Below are 16152 nucleotides of genomic sequence, written 5' to 3' on the forward strand. Positions count from 1 at the left end.
CAGATTTACTGGGAGCCGGTTTCGCCATTAAAAAGAGCAAAGTCAAAGGACCTGCCCGAGAGATCCAGTTCTGGGAGTGAAGTGGCAGGATGGATGGCGCCAGATCCCCACTGAAGTCCATCAATAAGATCACTGCAATGTCCCCACCAACAAGCAAGAAGGAGACACAAGCTTTTCTAGGTGCTATCGGCTTTTGGAGAATGGCACGGTCCCTGAGTACAGCCAGATTGTGAGCCCTCTCTACCAGGTCACTCGCAAGAAGAACATTTCCTTGGGGCCTGAACAACAGCAAGCTTTTGCCCAGATCAAACAGGAAATCGCTCATGCAGTGGCCCTTGGCCAGTCAGGACAGGACCAGAGGTAAAGAATGTGCTCTACTCTGCAGCTGGGAACCATGGTCTGTCCTGGAGCCTTTGGCAGAAGGTGCCTGGTGAGACCCGAGGCCGACCCCTGGGATCTGGAGCCGAAGCTACAAAGGATTGAAGCCAACTACACTCCCACAGAGAAGAATCTTGGCTGCCTTAGAGGGAGTTCCAAGCTGCCTCAGAGGTGATTGCACAGAAGCACAACTTCTCCTGGCACCCCGACTGCCAGTCCTGGGGTGGATGTTCAAAGGAAGGTGCCCTCTACTTCACCACGCCACCGACGCCACATGGAGCAAGTGGATTGCATCATCACGCAGCGCGCCCGTATTGGTAACCCAAATCGCCCTGGGGATTTTGGAGATAATTACGAACTGGCCAGAAGGTGAAGATTTTGGTCTCGCTGATGAAGAGGAAGCAGAAGCAAGTGACCCAGGCTGAAGAAGTCCACCGTTACAACCAGCTGCCAGCAGATGAAACACGCTACGCCCTTTTCACCGACGGTTCCTGCCGCATTGTGGGGATGAACCGGAAGTGGAAAGCTGCCGTATGGAGCCCAACACGACAGGTTGCACAAGCTGCCGAAGGAGAAGGTGGATCGAGTCAACTTGCTGAACTCAAAGCTGTTCAGCTGGCCTTGGACATTGCTGAGAGAGAGAAATGGCCAAAGCTCTACCTTTACACTGATTCATGGATGGTAGCCAATGCTCTGTGGGGTTGTCTGGAAAGGTGGAAAAAGGCTGACTGGCAACGTAGAGGAAAAACCAATCTGGGCTGCTGATGAGTGGAAAGACATTGCCACTCGGGTAGAGAAGCTCCCCGTGAAAGTCCGTCATGTGGATGCCCATGTTCCCAAGAGTCGGGCTAATGAAGAACACAGGCACAACAAGCAGGTAGATCAGGCTGCACAGATAGAGGTCTCAAAGATAGACTTAGATTGGGAACACAAGGGGGAACTGTTCCTGGCTCGATGGGCCCACGATGCCTCAGGCCATCAGGGCAGAGACGCCACCTATAAGTGGGCACGAGACCGAGGGGTGGATCTAACCATAGACAGCATCTCTCAGGTTATTCATGACTGCGACACATGCGCTGCCATCAAACAGGCCAAGCGGGTGAAGCCCCTCTGGTATGGGGGGCGATGGTCCAAATATAAGTACGGAGAGGCCTGGCAGATTGACTATATCACACTGCCTCAGACCCGCCAGGGCAAGCGCTACGTGCTGACCATGGTAGAAGCCACCACCGGATGGTTGGAGACCTACGCTGTGCCCCACGCCACTGCTCGGAACACCATCCTGGGTCTGGAAAAACAAGTCCTCTGGAGACATGGTACCCCTGAAAGAATTGAGTCAGACAATGGGACTCATTTCAAAAATAGCCTTATAAACACCTGGGCTAAAGAACATGGCATCGAGTGGGTGTACCATATTCCCTACCATGCACCAGCGGCTGGGAAAGTCGAACGGTGCAATGGTCTGCTTAAAACCACCTTAAAGGCACTGGGTGGGGGGACTTTCAAGAACTGGGAGATCAATCTACCAAAGGCCACATGGTTAGTGAATACCCGAGGTTCCACTAACCGAGCAGGCCCTGCCCAGTCAGAACCCTTGGGAGCAGCAGATGGAGATAAGGTTCCAGTGGTACACCTGAGAGGCATGTTAGGGAAAACAGTCTGGGTGAACTCTGCTTCCAGCAAAGACAATCCTGTTCGTGGGGTGGTTTTCGCTCAAGGACCAGGTTGCACTTGGTGGGTGATGCAAAAGGATGGAGAGACCCGATGCATACCCCAAGGGGACCTTGTTCTAGGGTGAACTATATATGATACTGTGCCCGTAACTACATGTATGTATATAATTTAAAGGTTTCAATATGATGTAGCATGATGGCGTGGAAAAATTCGGGGTGGATAATGTTCAGGGTTGAGTGTTTTTTTGTTACTGTGTCAATTGTAAGAATTTTTCCCATTATCATGCCAATGGAGCTGGCCGGGTTACACCCAGGGTCCCTGATGGGTCCAGACAAAGGGGGTGGGTGGGGACGGCCCCCGGAGGGGCCTCTGAGGCTTCCGGGAGGGCACTCGCGTTTTCGGCGAGCTGGGAGGAGGACGCCTGGGATCGTTCAGCCACGCGGCCGAGCACAGCAGAGCCAGACCCTCTGCGATCACCTGCCCTGCATCTGCCCCGTTTCCAGCCTCCTGCCTCTGCGGACACAGCTGATCACCCGGACACACACGGTGAGCGAGGAGCCGCCGCCCTCGGTGAGGGTGAGCTCGTTCCCGCCCGAGACCGGCGTGGCCGCTGCTGCCCCTCCCCCCTCCCTCCTGCCTTCGTTCCCGTCTGCCCTCTGGCAAATCCGGGCTCTGGACTAAGTACAGAGACAGCGTGCTTGCATCTAAAGGGACTGACACCGAGTTATCTATTTCGTTCTGTTAGCAATTTTAACTGTTATTGTTTTCTGTTTGTATAGTTAGATATATTAGTAAAAGAGCTGTTATTCCCACCCCCCTTATCTCTGCCTCAGAGTCCTTGATTCAAACAATCGTAATACTTGGGGGAGGGGAGTGGAACCAAAGTCTCTATTCCAAAAAGGGAAACTTCTGCCCCTACTGGCAGACACCTGTTATTTCAAACCAGGACAACCTGGTTATCAAAGCAAAACTTCACCTACTTCATCCAGTAACAAGTGGCTATCATGGCAAAGGACACACCGTTTTGCATTAACAATATAACTACAAGGATAGCTAAACAAGTGAAAAAACATTTTTGGGATTGTGTTGGACAGACATATGGTATTTAAACTTAATACATTAATAAAGTCACTTAAGCATTTGCTTTAAGTTGGCTAATTGGCAAATATGTACTACTAAAAACAAACAAAGCAAAAGCATAAGCATAACATAATTGAGCCTCATATTTTTCTTAAACTATGATCTAACAAAAAATTCTACTATACTGCTGATTTCCACACTTAAAACCTAAAGTTCAAAATCTTCTGCAGGTAAAACACAAGATGTCAGATACAAGTTGGAGTCCCTGTGCAATTCACATCTATGTGTCTCCCTTTTACTTATAGAATGATCAGTGTGTTTTTACATTAAGGTTACATTTCTTACATAGGGTTTCACATTCTTTGCTAGAACCCGCTTGTAAAAATACAAACAAATTATTTGCTCCAAATTATTAGAGGAAATGTACCTTCAGTGATATATGTAGTAAAACTGGAACAATCAGGGATAATTTAGATACAACAATCAACAATACTTTAAATGATAGACATACATTTATCAAATTAGATAATTATCAATCATTGAAACACGGTGTCATCACCCCAGAGACTTCAAATAGCAGACAAGCCTTGATTCAATGAGGAATTAGATGATCACCTCCAGAAAATGAGCATCAAATTCACCCTAAAACTAGCTACAGCTGCCATATTAATAGGGTCAAATTTCCAAATCAAAGCCACTGGAGTATTGATGCAGAAAACACCTGACTTTACACAATTTCCCTTCCAGGTAGAATTAGGGCCTGGCCACTGCTTAAATTCTAATTGGAAGAGAACTTCTTGACATATTTTTTTAAAAAAACAAGACTCTTAAGAACAAAAGCTACAATTAAACATTTCAGGGTGAGAAATAAATTAAACTCCTTCAGCAGCTTGTTCTCTCTGAAGTTTTTCCTCAGGATCGAGATGCTTTGAACATGGCAGGTTGCTGGAGTGCTTCTGTAATAACAACTGGGAAAACCATAAGACTAGCAATTCATAAGAGACTTTCAATGAAGCTCAGATAATTTTCTTGGAACTCTGAAAATACTTAAAATCATGAGACAGCACAGGGTCAGGTCATAGGAGACCTCCTGAAATAAGAGAAAGAATTAATAAAAAATAAAACAAAGGAATATTAAATTTACAACTTAACTGATTATCTTCATACATTCCATTCAAGGGCATGTGAGAAGGATTTTTAAAATTTACTTAGAATGTTGAAAGAATTCAGGTTAAACAATAAAATATAAATCAAACTCAATCTGTAATACAGAATTCATACTCCTAATACAATGGTTTTGAAATTAATTATGGAAACCAAATTTGAGCCTTTAAAATTGAGCTTATTGAGAAATACTGTTCTTTCCAATATATATAAAGGAAATTTTGGCTTGAATTGAATTTTACAGTTTAAATGATGGTCCTAGAAGTGGTCCTGGTTTGTGTTCATGAAGCATTTCATTCATCATTTGAGAAATGTAAACTAGAAATTTATTACAATTTGGTTTGAAGGGAAAGTTGAAATACTGATAATAAATTTGCAAAGCATAAATTTGCAAGTTTCTTCTTTATAAAAATTCAAAACTTATTAATTCATAATAAGGCTTGAACACCTTGCCTGGACTGTCAGAAAACCCCTGTGCAGTAGGACTCCTGAAAGTGACAGAGCAACAGGTACCAATTGCCACCTTGACAGTGCACCACCGGCAGTACCGGACAAATCGAGATGCTGTGATCCCCATCCACAAGATGATCCGTGAGCTGGAGAGACAAGGGGTGGTCAGCAAGAGCCACTCACCCTTCAACAGTCCCATTTTGCCTGTGCAGAAATCTGATGGAGAATGGAGATTGACTGTGGACTATCGTGCATTGAATGAAGTGACTCCACCGCTGAGAGCTGCCGTGCTGGACATGCTGGAGCTGCAGTATGAGTTGGAGTCCAAGACAGAAACGTGGTATGCCACCATTGACATTGCCAATGCATTTTTCTCCATTCCTTTAGCAGCAGAGTGCAGGCATCAGTTTGCCTTTACATGGAGGGGTGTGCAGTATACATGGAACTGACTGCCCCAGGGGTGGAAGCACAGTCCTACCATCTGTCATGGACAGATCTGCAAAACACAGATCCAGGCTGCAATGGAAAAGGGTGAGGCTCCGGAACAATTACAATATATTAATGATATAATTGTATGAGGGAACACAGCAGCAGAAGTGTTTGAGAAAGGAGAGAAAATTATCCAAATCCTCCTGGAAGCTGGCTTCGCTATCAAGAAGAGTAAAGTTAAGGGACCTGCTCAGGAGATCCAGTTCCTAGGAGTGAAGTGGCAAGCTGGATGGCATCAGATTCCTACTGATGTCATTAACAAAATCACAGCTATGTCCCCACAAACTAACAAGAATGAGACACAAGCTTTCCTAGATGCCATAGGCTTTTGGAGAATGCACATCCCTGAGTATAGCCAGATTGTGAGTCCTCTCTACCTGGTCACCCTCAAGAAGAACAATTTCCACTGGGGCCCTGAACAAGAGTAATCCTTTGCCCAGATCAAACAGGAGACAGTGCAGTAGACCTTGGCCCAGTCAGGATGGGACCAGATGTGAAGAACGTGCTCTACTCTGCCTCTGGGAGCCATGGTTTGTTCTGGAGCCTTTGGCAGAAGGTGCCTGGTGAGACCCAAGACCGACCCCTGTGATTCTGGAGTCAGAGCTACAGAGGGTCTGAAGCTAACTACACCCCAGCGGAGAAGGAAATCCTGGCTGCCTATGAGAGAGTTCAAGCTGCTTCAGAGGTGATTGGTACAGAAGCACAACTCCTCCTGGCACCCCAACTACCAGTGCTGGGGTGGATGTTCAGCGGAAAGGTTCCCTCCACCCACCATGCTACCAGTGCCACGTGGAGCAAGTGCATTGCCCTCATGACTCAGCGTGCCCGGATTGGAAAACTGAATCACCCTGGGATTTTGGAAATAATTACAATCTGGCCAGAAGGTGAAAGTTTTAGTGTCGCAGATGAGCAACAAGAACCAGTGACACGGGTTGAAGAAGCTCCGCCATACAACCAACTACTAGCAGAGGAAACACGTTACCCTCTATTCACCGATGGTTCCTGTCGTATCATAGGCATGAATCAGAAGTGGAAAAGTAGCTGTATGGACCCCCACACGACAGGTTGCAAATGCCACTAAAGGAGAGGGCAGATCAAGTCAATTTGCTAAACTTAAAGCCATTCAACTGGCCCTAGACATCGCAGAAAGATAAAAGTGGCCAAAGCTCTATTTGTACACTGATTCCTGGATGATAGCCAATGTTCTGTGGGGATGACTGAAGAGATGGAAAGAGGCGAACTGGCAGTGTAGAGGAAAACCAATTTGGGCTGCTGAAGAGTGGAAAGACATCACTACTCTGCTAGAGAAATTACCTGTGAACGTTTGCCATGTAGGCGCCCATGTCCCCAGAAATAGAGCTAATGATGAGCAGCAAAACAATCAGCAGGTAGATCAGGCTGCAAAGATAGGGGTGTCAAAGATAGACCTTGATTGGGAGCACAAGGGAGAGTTGTTCCTAGCTCGATGGGCCCATAATGCCTCAGGTCACCAGGGCAGATATGCCACCTATAAGTGGGCACAAGACTGAGGGGTGGATCTAACCATGGACAGTATCTCCCAGGTTATCCACGACTGTGAGACGTGTGCTACCATCAAGCAGGCTAAGCGGGTGAAGCCCCTCTGGCATGGGGGGCGGTGGTCCAAGTATAAGTACGGAGAGGCCTGGCAGATTGACTATATCACACTGCCTCAGACCCGCCAAGGCAAGCGCTACGTCCTGACCATGGTGGAAGCCACCACTGGATGGTTGGAAACCTATCCGGTGTCTCATGCTACAGCCCGCAACACCATCCTGGGCCTTGAAAAGCAGGTCCTTTGGAGGCATGGTACCCCTGAGAGGATTGAATCAGATAATGGGACTCATTTCAAGAATAACCTCATTAACACATGGGCTAGAGAACGTGGCATTGAATGGGTTTACCACATCCCTTACCATGCACCAGCTGCAGGTAAAGTGGAAAGGTACAATGGATTACTGAAAACCACCTTGAAAGCATGGGGGGGGGGGGGGGTTTCAAAAACTGGGAACAACATTTAGCAAAGGCTACCTGGCTAGTTAATACCCGAGGTTCCACCAACCGAGCAGGTCCTGCCCAGTCTGACTCCCTTAATATAGTGGATGGATATAAAGTCCCTGTGGATTAATTCTGTATCAAGTACAGGCAAAGCCATTCGTGGGATTGTCTTTGCTCAAGGAGCAGGTTGTACCTGGTGGATAATGCAGAAAGATGGAACCACGCGATGCGTACCTCAGGGAGACCTGATTGTGGGGTGAAACAGAAGGAAATATGTAAGTGTTGAAGGTCTGAATAAGTGAGATGAAAGGAAGTGTGTAAGTGTTGAAGGACTGAGTAAGTGAAATGAAAGATTTTTCTTAATGAAGTTTTTGATCCTGTTCACGATATGGAGATAAGGGGTGGAATGTCCTGGGGTGATGTTACAACACTTTGTATCCCCAAATCATGTGCTGTTCATGCTTGGAAGGTTTGTTTTGTCTAGCTAGACAGCACCCCTCCCCCCATCAGCTAGCCGCTGCGCCTGCTCTCCCCTGACCCCTCCCGGCCCCCTGCTCAGCTCGGCTGCTCGCTCAGGCTGCTGCTCCTGCTTCTCCCACACCCCCTCCCCCAGCTTGGCTTGGCTGCTTGCAAAAGCTGCTTTTTTTCCCGTGCTGCTTTTTTTTGCTGCTTTTTTTGCATCTTTTTTTCCCTTATTAGCTAGGAATACCACCTGAACCTGATTTCGGACGACCTGGACATCAAGAAATCCCGGACTATGCATGTTCGTGACAAGAAATACATGTTTTCTGCCCTCCTCGACACCGGAGACGTTCTGAGGCTGTATGCCTACTCAGACAGGTGACAAATTACTTTGGCATCTGTGGCTGTTTTTTCCTTGTGTTGGGGAGTGATTTTTTTGTGTGCTTGCTAAATAAACAAGTTTTTTCCACTTTTCCTCGGAGGAAGTTCTTCCTGAACCCGGTAGTGGGAGTGGGGAGGAGTTCTGGGTTTTTTTTCCCTAGGGGGCTCATTTGGGAGATTTTTCCCCTAATTTTCTCCTAAACCAGGACATTTTCTAGACAGCTCAAATAAAAAGAAAAACAAGCTATAGGCTTGTGTACTTGCTGTTACAAAATATCTGCTGGCATCTGAAAATAAACTATCAGAAAATCAGCATAAATGAGACTTGAGGCAAACAACCCTTTGAAGAGAATAATGATGTGATAAATAAAAACAACACATTTCCAAGCTATGGAGGTTCTTCAAATATAAGGAAAGGATTGAGAGCAGAGGCTAAACTAATGGGAAAGATTAGAGGAATCCAAATAAAAACATGACCAAAAACTCTGAAAAATTTGGGTAACTGACCTGTTTAAACCTACAGCAAATTGATGACCGGTGATTTAGATAGATGATTGAAGTAATTTACTGGTGCACCTTCTGCTCCTTTTCACATGACAATATCACAGGGTGAATTGTTACCATGGAGTCAAAATTATTTGGATTATGTTTTTAGCTTTAGGAAAGAAGTACAGCAGCTGAAGTAACTATTACTGATGTGATACCCAGGAACATAGATTTGACACAGTTCATTCAAGTCCAATTATAAATAGGAATACTAAGAGGATGGATGGGATTGGTCTTTTTCCTTACACTCGGTTGCATCTGGTGTTGTTTGGGGTGAAAGCAAGTAAAGGAGCAGGAAGGGCCTTTGCAAGGGTATGACAGAGATTTTATTTCAGCCACGCATGTGCATCGTCCATGGTTCAGAGAACAAAGGCCTGGTACTTTGTAAGGGTCCAGGTTAGATACATGGGATGAGCAGGCGGGGAAGACCATCAGAGACCAATTGCCAGGGGACATGGGGGTCTCACAAGGGCGGGGTTAGGGCAAAGGGCCAACAGGGAAACAGGGTGGGAGTGACCAAAAGGCTGACAGACAGGGAAAGGGCACAGAGCTGACCCAGGGAACAGAACAGGTGTTGCTTTCCCTAATTGGGAATGCCTTTCTTGGTCTCCACAACACTCTTCTTGCTTTACAGCCTGGTGAAACTTTTAAATTATCTTCTTTCTAAAAATGAAGTAAAATTAAATTTCCCTCCCTGTTGGTGGAGGTTTAACATTTGGTTTGTTGAGTCTAAAACTGGAACTGGAACCAGCAGGAATAACTGTATTTTAAATATTTCTGATCCTTTAAGACCACCTCATTTTTATAAAAGCCTACATGCATTTGACTAAAGAATATTTTGTTTCCCCCAAGACCAGATGCATGCAATTTAATCAAACTTTCTGTAATAAATACCAGTAATACAAAATGGTACCAAATAGCAGGATCAGTTATTTCACCATTTAGGCAACCAACCTTCTCACCCTCCTTTGAAGCCGGCATAATCTGATAGCTGAAATAACAAACTGGGGAACATACATCTCCCTACTCCTGAGAAGCTAGTGACACAGGAACCAGCTAAGCTTTGTGACTAACTCCTTTACATTCACTAGTGAAACTCAGTAGCCTAAATTTTACTGGGTAAATTAAAGACTAATGCTAACCTAGTCAGAGGTCTATGAAAATTCCAAAATAATCTGAGTTCTTCTTAGACAAGGAAAAATGGAACCAGAACTACCAATATGGTCACTAGCAACATATCCCTTAAAACTTATTCCCTTATATTCATAACTAATGTATAGCCACCAGTACAACCAGGAAAATATGAAAGTTACTGATGTTGATAACATAGAGTTAAAATGGTTCTGAAACATGGGAATTTTATAAAATAGATTAAGGGAGTAGAAAGAAAGGGTGGGTATGGTAGGCCTGGTAAAGGGAACTAGGCCCTGGGAATGAATGCTGAGCTTTGTCTGCAGCTGTATAATCATCATATGATAAATAATACAATTGTTAAATATAATGATTGCTTGGTAATTGAATAGAATTATTGTTTCATCGTAATAAGAATCATGAGAAACTATGTAATCTTAACAAGAATCATGAGAAAGGATGTTTGGGGGGAGTCCTGATGAAAATTACAAGAATACATGCTTGGATAAGATCAATGCATACAATAGAACAATATGGGTTTAATAATTAATATACAGTTATATAACTAAAAGGGTATAAAAACATATCCGTCTCGAATCCACGTCGAAGTCAGATTTGGGTTCGTACCCCTGATTTCCAGAGCTTTTCAATAAAAGCATCTGCATATAATCATCCTGTGATTATGTGTTTCCATGATAACATTTTGGCCACCTAGGATGGGACCCTGTGAGTACTGCTGAGGACCCCTGACATGATCACGCTCTACCTGACACCGAGGGATTCTCAGGAAGCTCATCAGAGCCAGGCCCCCCTCCATTTACAATGTACCCTGGAGAATGGTAAGGTGCTTTTACTCTGGTCTGGTTGCCTGCCAGTAAGATACAGCAAAAGCTACACGTGGTTGAGCTAAGGAATTCCTGGTGTTGCCTAGGCACTCTCCGTTAGGCAATTGCAAAAATGTTGCAGGTTCGTCATCAGTAGGCTATTGCAGCTGTAACATGGAGAAGTTTAAAGGGATTTTGGGTGGTAATGCCCCCATACTGTACACTTCTCCTTTGGGGTGCTTATTAGCACATTGGAAGGAAGGTAATTTTGGGCAAGAATTGTGTAAGGTTAAGTTGATTGATTATTGTAACACTTGGTGGCCAAAATATGTCTCGCAGAATGGGAAAACGTGGCCAGAAAACAGGTCTTTCCAATCTGACATGATTTCACAGTTATTGGTGGTTTGTAAACAGGAGGGGATATTGGATGAGATTGCATACATCGATTTGTTTTTCTATTTGTGAGACAAGCCAGAGTGGCTGGCTGAGTGTGAGTTAATGATTGTTAAAGTACCTGAAAACAATAAGTGCATGGCTTGTGTCCAAGGGAAGCATTGTTTAGAACACCTGGCATTGCATGAAAGTTGATATCAAAAAGATGATATGGATGATGAATTGCTGGTAGCCCCCACACCATTAAGGGAATCTAATCCACTTACCCCTCCCACTGAGAGATACTCTCTTTCCCCACCTACTCCTGCTCAAGGATACCCTCTTCTCCCACTAGCACCTCATTTGCCTACTCCTGTCTCCCTATACCCTCCTCTGCAATCTTCACCTGCCCCATCTTCCTCAGAAAGTGACCAAGATGTAACTGTGATACAGAAACATGGGGAGGGTGCAGAAGGAGCAGATAGTATTGGGAGCGATGAAGACAAACCAGTAACCCCGATATCTCATCCGACACAATCAAAATTAGCCCTAACTAGATCTAAAACAGAGAAACAAAAGGGAGCTGTAATTGCCCCTTTGAGACAAGGAGTGGGAGTGAACAGACTTGTTTTTGTAAAGGTACCCTTTTCCCCAGGAGATTTAGTAATTTGGAAGCAGTCAGCTGGGACCTATAGAGAAAACCCTTATAAAGTGGCCAGAATAGTGAAAATTATTGTGAAAACTCAAAATCTGGACTGGGATGGCATCCAAGTTATCCTGGATACTCTAATGGACTCTACCGAAAAGGAAATGGTACTTAGAGTGGCCAGAGAAAGAGTGAGAGGACATTCACAATGGGCGAGTAACAGGGACTTTGGATCGTAACTTTCCCACTGAGGACCCATTATGGGATCCTAATGACCCATCTGGAATGGATATGATAAGGCTAAAGAGATATCAAGAGTGGGTCCAAATAGGGGTTCAAAATGCTATACCTAAAACTGCAAATTGGTCCAAATTATATGAAATCAAGCAGGAGAGGAAAGAATCTCCAACTGCCTTTTGGAAAGACTTAAGGAAACGGCCAGGAAATATACTGCCCTTCAAATAGATACAGCACAAGTGAAAGTTCAGCTTGCTCTTATCTTTCTTGGCCAATCACAGGAGGACGTTAGGAAAAAGTTACAGAAACTGGAGGGGGGGGGGGGGGAGAGAGAGTTAAGAAATTTAGACAAACTGCTTGAGGTAGCTTGGAAGGTTTATAACAATAGAGAAAACAAGCAGTAAGGGAGAAATGTCTTGGCAGTAGTACAAGGAAATTCAAGGGGAGGTGCTAAAGCAGCCGAGGCAGAACTAGGGGGAAAAGTGGGTTTGGGAAGAGCCGCAGAGGGCAAGTTATGTAAGGGTTGAGCTTGAATCAGTGTGCTTATTGCAAACAAGAAGGGCCCTAGAAGAAAGAATTCCCAAACTGGTATTACCAGGGCGATCAGTTCCAGCAGGGAGATGTTGCCAAAGGTGATGGTGTTGTATGCTGGGTGGAAAGAGTCCACACCCCAGGAACCCCTAGTCACTATACAGTTAGGGGAAAAAGAAGTAAAGTTCTTAATTGACACAGGTGCTACCCACTCAGTCTTAAATAACCTAGAAGGCCAAACTGGGAAAAAATCAACCACAATAGTTAGAGCCACAGGGAAGGAGGAAAATCGGCTATTCTTACAATCCTTAGATTTGTGTTTTGGGAACAACATATTAACCCATGAGTTCTTGTATGTGCCCGAATGCCGTATTCCACTTCTAGGTCGAGATTTATTGGCAAAGCTTGATGCAGTAATTACCTTTGAGAATGGGGAACTACTAATGAAGGCACCCGAGTCAAAAACAGGAAAAAATTTAATGATAAAATAGAAATCAGTTACTGTAATCCCTAGGGAAGTAGAAGATGCAGTGATCCCTTCTGTATGGGAAACAGATATACCTGGAAAATCTAAACTAGCACAGCCAGTACATGTGAAATTAAGAAAGGGGACAAAAGCTGTACAGGTCAAACAGTATCTTATAAAAACAGAAGCACGGCAGACCTTGTAATGAGATTTTAGGTCATGATCTTATGCCCAAATGCTGAGCCTGAGGGAACACCACTTGTGACTGGCCTTCAGTTGGATTTAACGCCATTCCCCACCACTCTTTGGGCCTGGCCATCCAGACAGATTTTTACCCAGTGAACAGTGCACCCATTCAAGCCATAAGCAGCCAATTTCTCCAGAAGAATATGGTGAGTTACAGTGTCAAAGGCTTTACTAAAGTCCAGGTAGATAACATCCACAGCCTTTCCCTCATCCATTAAGTAGGTCACCTTGTCATAGAAGGAGATCGGGTTAGTCAAGCAGGACTTACCTTTCATAAACCCTTTATTAAACAGAACCAATCCCGATACTGAGTTCTGTTGTGACTGTTCACTCAACTGCTGTGTAGGTTTTGGGTAAGCCAGCTCATGCTACGGCCCGATGTATTCTGGGAGCAGTGCCATTAAGTTAAAGTGAGAGTATCATATAGTCAGGACAGGTGGCCAAGAAGAGCTGAAACCAGGACAGGCCATTATGCTGCCATGATCATCTACAAATTGCTGTCTAGTGCAGACATTATCTTTTGTCTGGTAGTTTCTTTAGAATCCATATAAGTGCTTCCTAACACTGAATAACAGGACTAGAGAAGTCCTCACTGGTTCATGTAGCCCAATTTGGGACACCCATGAAAAATATCTGTAGCTATGTTATTCATAGCATGTCTGGTTACCTTAATCTAAGAATTAACCAGAGATGAATATTTCACTCTGTCCCTAGGTTAAGTCCATGTAAAATGACATTTCTGAGCTCCAGCATGGAGTATAGATCAGCTGCTTGCCCACTTCAGCAGCACTTGTTTTAAAACTGTCATCACTATTTCAATCTTTTCCTTGGCTTTTCCTGCAGTTCATGTTTTTTTTTGCCATACTAATAATCCTTTTTATTTGCCTGGGGATTCTTATTGGTCAGTGTCCTGGTTTGGACTGGGGTAGAGTTAATTTTCTTCATAGTAGCTAGTATGGGCTAGTGTGATTTTTATTTGTGCTGGAAACAGTGTCAATAATACAGGGATGTTTTTGTTATTGCTGAGCAGAGCTTGTACAGAGTTAAGGTCTTTTCTGCTTTTCATACCACCCTACCAGTGAATAGGCTGGGGATGCACAAGAAGTTGGAAGAGGACAGCTGGGACAGCTGACCCCAACTGACCAAAGGGATATTCCAGCCCATATGACATCATGCTCTATATATAAACCTGGGAGAAGAAGAAAGAAGGAGGGGGATGTTTTGAGTGATGACATTTTTCTTCCCTAGTAACTGTAACACGTGATGAGGCCCTATTTTCCTGGTGATGATTGAACACCTGTCTGCCCATGGGAAGCAGTATATTAATTCCTTGTTTTGTTTTGCTTGTCTGAAAAGGTTTTGCTTTACCTATTAAAATGCACTTATCTCAACCCATAATTTTTCTCACTTTTACTGGGGTTAAACCACAACAGTCAGTTACCACTGAAGTGATGTGCAGAACCCATGTTGTTAGGATACTGCTGGGAGCCAAGAAAGCAGCCTTTTCTCAGGCTGATCAAGGACAAGGAATTATAACAATGATTAAACACCTGCTGGAGATGTGAGAGATGTGATATTTTGCAGAAAGCATGTTTTCAAAGAGATGTTGCTTTCTTGGACCAATGAGCCTTTTCTATTCTGTATTGCACGAACTACCCTATACAAGTGTAGTGTTTCTTTAAATAAAAGCTCTCTCTTTTTCTCCTCCATTACACATAGGACTTTGTTACATTATCCTTTCTGCCACTCCTATAGCCCAAATGCAACAAACCCAGAAGAGGTAGATCCATGTCTTGATCAGATATGCATCTGGGGATTGCGCCTATGTCACACGATGTCACAGCCTTGGTCTCACACTTGCATAAATCCTAGCTGTTTCTTCTAGTTGCTTTGGGATGCTTCCCATCACAGGAAAGGAAATCTATCTGAGTTCCCTCTGCCTGGCTTAGTGCAGAGTGTCCTGACCTCATGAGATCTTTGTCCTGTGACCTGCAGTGCTTAGCAGACCAACCAGGAATGGCAACCATGATCTGCAGCAAAATATAACATAGCCCTATTAAAAACTCTTTTTAAAGTTCACACTTCTTTGAGAATATAAACACCCAGTGCAGTTAGGGGGAGATAGAGTACTGTCACCATGAAGAGCAACATTGTTAATTGCTTTAACTTAACAGCCTTGCTTTTAACTACTTCACAATTCTGTTCTGTTCCTTTACAATTCCAGTTTGAAGAATTGCTTTCCCACAATTAAATGAAAAATACATAGTTGCAGCCCTCTGCACAAATTCCTACCCAGTGAATGCAGAATAATGTATTATAAGTTGCATTTAATCTATTTATTGTACAGACACTGATATGTGTTGGATTTGTTCTATTTTAGAGAAATTTCTATGGTAACTAGTCTCTGCTGACAAAGGCTTTGTCAGAGCAGAAATGGAGTACACAGAAACTGAACTTCAGGTAGGCAGTGAGATGAAGGCTGCTAATGCTAGGCCCACCAGAGCATTACCAGAAAATAAGCTAGTATGTCTGCCCTATTGAATATATTGTTCACTGGGAAACCATGGGTTGCTGCACGAGAACAGAGGCAAAGGGAAAGCTGACATTGCCTCTTTTGCAGGTAAAGTTTAATAAATCTGTGCTGCAAAACTTTTTAAGATACTGATAGCCCACATAAGTTTAATGAATAATGTTATTTTAACAAGGAAATAGCAGCATGAAAGTGTAGAAGATGTTACACTACCTAAAGTATACCCCTGGGACGCCATCCCATGAAACAAAGAAATTCCTTCAAACGGAACCCCCCTCACTTATCGGAAACCCTGTTATCTCTTAGGATTTCTATTGTCTCTTAAAGTCACAAGTTAATTGGTTCTTTTCTTACTTAGAGTTTTAAAATAATTGGTTAGTTTGTAAATTGTAGTTTTTATTGGTTAGAAACTCAATCCTCTGGAAACCTATATAAAGTCTTTTGTTATCTGATATAATTAGATCGTTGTTAGCATATCCCTTCGAGGACAATAAAGTTATCTTCGGAACTTTTGCTGCACTATCTCAAG

The sequence above is a fragment of the Erithacus rubecula genome (genome assembly GCF_903797595.1).
Source record: "Erithacus rubecula genome assembly, contig: SUPER_W_unloc_5, whole genome shotgun sequence".
Classification (NCBI taxonomy): domain Eukaryota; kingdom Metazoa; phylum Chordata; class Aves; order Passeriformes; family Muscicapidae; genus Erithacus; species Erithacus rubecula.